Raw genomic sequence first — 7,640 nt, 5'->3', positions numbered from 1 at the left:
TAGGTGCAAAAGCAACCCCTAACTGCCTTGTGACTCCCTTAATGACCTGATTCTAAAGCCTCATCCCCCAACGATGCTTGCAATCATGGTTGGTCACCAAAAATGGCTTATATAAGCCCTAAATCTCCCTAAAAGGGATCTATCAAATGAAGGAGCAAGGTAACAACTTTATACCTCCAATGAACTGTGGAAGATGCATAAACTCGGGTTCCCCAAGTCTTTACTTGTTTCCTCAAGTCTTTCACCTTCCTCTTTATGGTCACAACTAGCAAGATCCACCAAAAATGCCTTAGTTCTTCTAAAAAATGGCTAGGTTTTGTTATGGGGAGTTTTGGAAGCATTGGGGATGAAAGGGAGGCTGAATAAGTGGTTTAAATAGGGTGCAAACCCTTACCTAGGGTTTTTGTCCAGACATCGCCTACTCGCCGAGTCCGTACGCGAACTCGTCGAGTAGGTCATTAAACTTTTGTATCCAACACGCTCCGACTCGACGACTTGGACCTCAACTCGCCGAGTCCAAGGCCAAGATGCAAGATACTAGAATAAAATACATACCAGGAACCAGGTGCTCCACGAGAATAGTATGTTCCTCTAGTGGAACAGGAGCTACTAGCACATGAATACGTTTCGCTGAAGCAGACGACTAAGTCGGTGATGGAAATCACCGAGATGTTCACGAGAGAGCTCTTTTTTGCCTTGAGTATGACGCTTCAAAGCTGGCACAGATGTAGTGATATTTAAGCATTCTCAAGACGGTGATTCGAGAGTTTGTATCTACTTAGTAGTACCAAACCTTGAATAAGATGCAGTCAAGTGCCAGGAGGAAGGATATTGAGTTAGAGATTCAGCAAAAGCAGGAGGGAACAACTTCAGGACAATATCAGCCGGCGACCAAGCGGATAAGGTCCGCTGACCCGAGTTGAAGATCAGCTAAGAGGAGTTTCGAGTATCACAGGTGTGGGAAATTACATGATGGAAGGTTTCGATCATTTATATGTTGCATGTGTGGCGATGAAGGCCAGTTTGGTAGGTATTACAGGCAGAGTACGAGATTCTACTTCAATTACGGCTAGGAGGGCCACATTAGAGCTCGTTATCCCTTCCTCGTTTTTTGGTGAGGTGTTGGACCTTACACACCTATCTTATAAGTTATCTAACATTATTCATGGGACAATAGGAGTTTCAAGGGCCAATGTTTGATTTACCAGTTCTTTTATTTAGTCGGTTATTGTAGTGTTAGTATTCATTTGTATTTTTTGTTTATGTTTCAAAGTTCAGTTGTAATCTTGGATGATCAGTTTTATGGAATTATCTTATTTAGCTATTTTCAATTTATTTCTTGTTATGAAGGTATTAATCATCATTGTCCTTGGAATGCATGTGTGTTGGAATTTATGATGTTTTGTGGGTTCAGATTTTCTTGTGTATTTGGATATCAGTTGTTGGGATCAGGTAGTAGAGTGCAAGTTGGTATGGGTATCAAAGGATTGTGAAGTAGTAAGACTCTAGCAAATCTAAAGTGGGGGAGAGGGGAACCTCGTAGCTGGAAGGCCGTATGTCAAGGTTCAGGTTCCATTCGGATTTCTCCAAGTTCAAGACTTTCGCGTAACTGCTGAATCTTCTGATTTAGTGTCAAGATCTTTATCGTCCATTAGATATCTTTTCGGTTCATATTAGTTTTAGTTGTGATAGCATATGTAGGTCGTGCTTATGCTTTAGACTCTAGGGTGTTAGAAACCTAAGTTGATGGATGTGATGAGGGTTTCCTTGTATATTCTTGTTTGATTGGGGATTGGTGGTCTGAGTCACGGCCCGAAGACCTGGTAGGGTTAGTTAAGTATTGTTGAGCCATGAGTGTTGTTGTTGGTTAAAGGATCGAGGGTAAGCCCAAGTGTCGTTGTTAGTTGGTGGATCAGGGGTAAGCCTGACTGTTGTTGTCAGTTAGTGGATCAAGAGTAAGCCTGAGTGGTGTTAGTGGATAGAAGGGTAGGGCTAATAGAGCCAAATAGGAGGTTGATCTAGTTTTGTATGTGATCATTGGGTTTCCTTGTTTTGGTGCATTTATATGCAGGGTTAGATTACCAGCATTCGGCCAATACTTGAAGGATTCATTGTTCATATGGGCGACATATAGTTGTCGATATATAGGACCAATCAAATCTACGAAATTTGGTTAGCATAGTGGATAGGAAGGATGGTTAAGCCTGGTCTACTTGGTATTGAAAGGATTTCTCACTAATGCGTGAGTATATGAGGTTGGAAGCTATGACGTAGGATGTAGTTCCTAATTCAGATATTCGATGAGCGACACAAGGCTAGGATATCTTGGGCGTATCAGGTTGGGAGTTTTGGTTAGCGTAGGAATCAGTTGGGGTGGTTCTGTCTACCTAACGTTGGATACGATTCGGGGCCAACAAGTCAAGGACTAAGGAGCAAATTTTTCCTCTTGCGGATTAAGGAAACTGCAAGGTACAGTGTTTCTGTCGGGTCTCTTGACTCTCGTTAAGTCTGCAGAGGTGTCGGGAGGTTGTCGAATGATTATGGGCTTACTCAAAGAGAGGAAGAAAGAACTGATTTCGAGGATGAAGTCTACTTTAAGTAAGGGAGAATTGTATAACCCGGTTACTAGATCGGATTGATTTAGGGCTTCAACGTGTCAAATGCATGGTTTTGGGGTAAAACCAAGGCTCACAACGTGACCATGTAGGGTATACAATGTGAGGAGCGGTTAAATGAAGATGTTGAATTATGTTGAGCTCATGACGTGAGATATGCTACATCCCAAACCCATGATCTTTTAGGGTTTCCTTCATATTTAAACCCCATAAACTTCATTTTAGGGTTCCTTCATATTTAAACCCCATAAACTTCATTTTAGGGTCGCTTATCGGTTGGATCTTCCGGCAGAGCTTAGCCAGATCCACAACACTTTCCATGTTTCCAAGTTGAGGAAGTGTTTGGTAGATGAGTCAACAGTTGTACCCTTGGAGGATATTCAGGTTGATAGCAGCCTGGATTATATTGAGAGACCCGTAGCGGTTTTGGATCGAAAGACGAAGACCTTGAGGAACAAGGTGGTTCAGCTGGTAAAGGTGCAGTGGCAACATCGAAAAGGGTCTGAGTGGACATGGGAGGCTGAGGAGGAGATGAGGGAGCACTACCCAGAGTTGTTTCCAGATGCTACAGCAACAGACTTCGAGGATGAAGTCTAAAATAAGTGGGGGAGAGTTGTAACACCTAGTTCCTGGTATGTATTTTAAACCTAAGTATTTTTGCATTTTTAGCTGGAACTCAGCGAGTTGCAGGCCCGACTCGCCGAGTAGAGGCGACATATCAAGCACGTTTGAGTTGGCGACTCGACAAGTCCATATCCTGGACTCGGTGAGTCCGCCTGTTTGGATGAAACCCTAACTTCAAGGGTTTGCACCCTATTTAAACCCCCTTATGCGCCCCAAGCTCGCCCCCTTCACTCTCATAGCACCCTTTATCAAACCCTAACCCTCCCCTTTGTGATTTGAGTGTTTGTGTGCTTTTCTTTGAAGTTTGAAGAAGAGAAGGAAGGAAGGACCAAGGAGAAGGAGAAGAGCAAGGATCTAGAACTCAATCCAGAGTTCATCAAGGTATATTTCGGATCCTTTCTGTTGCCATGATGATTTTCTTTAGAAAACCCCATTTAAGCTATCTTTACCCATTTCCTAGCTTGATAGTAATACAAAGATCATATTGAGTGGAATGGCCTTTGAATCTAGCTAGGTTTGAGCTTCAAGAGCCCAAATCTACTGCCTTTATGGAGCCATATTGCATTAAAGCCCTAGATCTACTCTTTTAGTGTGTTTTGAGCCTTAAATTCGTCATTGGTGTTTATCTACACGTAAAGTTGGAAACTTTACGTGTTAATCGAGCCCTAAGAACCCAGATCTATGGATGGAATGCACTGGGTTCAAGCAGAATCGAGTATATAGTGATTGCATGCATGCGACTCGGCGAGTCGTTCTTCGGACTCGGCGAGTCGGGTCGCGAGTCCTCGAGTTTTCCCATTCTATGTATTATGCTGAGTGGAACCAGTGAGTTTTAGGGGGACTCAGTGAGTCAGAGATCGGACTCATCCATGGAGGGACTCGGCGAGTCAATGCCCTGACTCAGCGAGTCCAAGGCAATCTTCATACCTCAAGAACAGACTCGACGAGTTGTTCATACAACTCGGCGAGTCCCAGTAGGAGTGTTCATATGATGAAGGAGAACTCGACGAGTCGTTCATACAACCCAGCGAGTCGGATGCAGATTGACTAAGTGTTTGAATCAAAGAGGAACTCGTCGAGTCTATGCCAAACTCAACGAGTAGTAGCGAGCAAAATTGAGAATTAAGAGTAGGGACTCAACAAGTCAGGTCAATTGTATGCTGACTTTAACCAAGAGGTTGACTTTGATCAGGGGTAAAATAGTCATTTTACCCTCAGTATAGTTATCAGTATTTGATTGAGTGTACTTATGAAAATTGTAGCCGAAGTGAAACCGGAGCAGCAGACAGATTCCAGAGCGGTTCATTCAGCAGCTAGACTACGAGGTGAGTCTTCCTTCCAGTAGGAACGGGTCTACGACCACAATGCCAGCCCGTTTAGTTAGCAGTAGTTCCAGACATCGGTCCGATGCAGTAGTTAGATTGTTTGATGTCTTTGTGATTCAAGTATGTTTATATTATGTGTTCCGGACTTTGGTCCGATGCAGTATGCAATATATGTGCTTATGCTAATTGATATGTTTATGCTATGCCATGTTGTGCTCAGTCAGTTTCCGGACTTCGGTCCGATGCAGGGGACAAGGTCCTAGTCAGTTCTGGATTTCGATCTGATGCAGCTAGTTCCGGACTTCAGTCCAATGTAGAGGTGGAAATCGTGTCGTGTCGTGTCGGGTTCGTGTCATGTCGAAACACTAAACGGGTTGAAAGTGCTTGACCCTAACCCAACCCATTTAATTAACGTGTCGTGTCGTGTCAACCCGTTTATTTTCGTGTCGAGTTCGTGTCGGGTTTCGGGTTAGGGCTATACTTTAAAATATGTCGTGTCATGTGAGGTTAAAATATTGAGCATGTTAAAAGAGTAGGAGTTGGGTAGGCGGAAAGGAAAAACTAATAGTTTGGAGGCAGAATAGATGAAGTCATAGCATGTTTAGATGACAAAATTAAAAGCGTGGGAGTTGGGGAGGCGGATGAAAAGGTCGGGAGGATGTGAGAGTGGTGAAAGAGACTGGGTAGTTTGGAGAGAGAATGGAAAAACTGAAATTAAGTCTTGATCTAGACGGCTAAGTCATTTCAACATTACAAAACGACTCAATTCGAAGGTTTTCTTTTACTTATGGTTTTGGTTTTGTATCTTTCTAGTTTATTTAAATAATTCAAAAAACTTGCATATAAATAAACGGGTCATTTTCGAGTCATATTCGAGTTGAAATTCTTAACCCTAACCTTACCCGTTTAATTTTTGTGTCATGTCGTGTCAACCCATTTATTTAAACGGGTTGAAATATCTTACCCAAACCCGTTTATTTTGTGTCGGGTTTCGTGTCGTGTTAATTTTTGCCACCTCTAGTCCAATGCACGAGACAAGGTCCCAGTTAGTTCCGGACTTCGGTCCGATGTAGTTTCCGGGCTTCGCTCCGATGCAGTGGGCAAGGCCCTAGTTAGTTCCGGACTGCGGTCCGATGCAGTTTCCGGACTTCGGTCCGATGTAGTGGGCAAGACCCAGTATGTGTTTATATGTTATTGTATGGTATGTGGTAGTTTGGGGGAGCTCACTAAGCTTCGTGCTTACAGCTTCAGTTTTGGTTTCAGGTACTTCCGCAAGTAAAGGGAAGATCTCGGGATGATGGCATCGCACACACCACGGCTTCAGTTTTTGTCCTGGGAGTTGATTAGCTTTTCATTGACATGATTTGATACAGTCTTTATACAGTTTTCTTGTGATACTTTTTTATGGTTTTGATACATTGACGTATGGGTTTTATTCTATGGTATTGATCTAATGATTTCAGTAATGATTAAACAAAAAAAAAATTGGGTTGTATTTTGGAATGTTACAAACATAACCATATATTTGAAGATTTTTTTAAAAGTCGTTTTTCAAGTTTGAAAAACTTCAGTTTTCATACATTTTTTTCACAATTTTTGATATAAACCTATTGATTATTAATCTATTTTGATAGGATTTGATTTGTTGGTAATTATTGGCTTCAATTGTGAATTTTTTACCATATTTATATAAGTTAATTTATTTGCACACCAACTGTTCAATGAAATGCATAAACTAAATATATCATGTAATATTCACAAGTGAATATGTCTTTATAAGAGAATCAATGTATATCTTTTAAAAACATAGAGCAAGTATGTAATTTATATCGGAATAATATAAAAAAAATATATTCACATGCGAATACATGTAATATTCACAAATGAATACATGTAATATTCATAAATGAATACAGGTAATACGCCATTTTAAGGTCCCAAACAAGTTTGTAATTCATATGTGAATAACATATAAGAATTATATACGCATGTGAATATATGTAATATTCACAAATGAATATACATGTAATAATCAAATGTGAATATATATATATATATATATATATATATATATATATATATATATATATTATTCACAAATGAATAAAACTGTCAATAAAACCAAGAACTACAAAATTGTTGGATTAATGTCTAAGTCCATAACTATTTTGGTATGTACTTGACCCGATGGTGCATGGTCCTTTTGGGTTGTCTTCACCAAAGCAACTTGATTGGAGAAATAAATAGAAAGAGAGGTTATTATGATTTATTAATATGTTATAGGAATAATATATTAAAGGAGAAATCATATTTTTTTAATTAATATTGGTCAATAATTAATTAGGAATTAATTTTGTGATCAAGTGTAATTAATTAAACTAGAGGGGCTGAATTGTAATTGTGTGATAGTTACAAAATAAGGTAAGGATTATCTTATTAATGGGTTGGACGAATCTAAGGTGATAAGGCCTTAGAATTCGACTAGGATAAGGGTTTCTAAGACTTATCTTATGGTTGCTTGGTGGGCAAGCAACTAGATAAGGATAAGGGCTAAAACCCTAATCTTTACACCTATATAAACCCCTTAAGGCTCATGAATTCGTGTATCCCTTTCCAAGAGGTCCTAGAGATGAATTCTTATACCTCTCCTCTCTCTTTATAACTTCTCCATTTGCTGTTGGTGTTTGTAATCCATTTGAGGAGTGACACTTGTGACTCTAAGCCTTCCAAAGTCAATTCAAGGAGGAATTAGGATTGTTATTGCTACATAACAATCAAGGTAATATCTTAAACCTAATTATATGTTAATATCGATTTCCATATGCTATAATTAGGGTTTATAGTCTTGGATTCAAAGCATGTACAATAGAGAAACCTAGATCCAAGCTTTAGGGTTTGTATGAGCACATAGGATGTCTTATGACCAAAACCCTTAGGTGGTATTAAAGCCTAGCTTGGTTTCAATTGTATTGATGCATTACATGTTCAAAAAATTCGTTTTTTTTGGTGTTTTGGAGGTTGGACTCGCCGAGTCCATAGTTGAACTCGCCGAGTCCATGCAGACTCGATGAGTCCA

Source organism: Lactuca saligna, chromosome 8 (genome assembly GCF_052625555.1).
Source record: "Lactuca saligna cultivar CGN05327 chromosome 8, ASM5262555v1, whole genome shotgun sequence".
Lineage (NCBI taxonomy): Eukaryota > Viridiplantae > Streptophyta > Magnoliopsida > Asterales > Asteraceae > Lactuca > Lactuca saligna.
Note: the sequence above shows the minus strand (reverse complement) of the source record.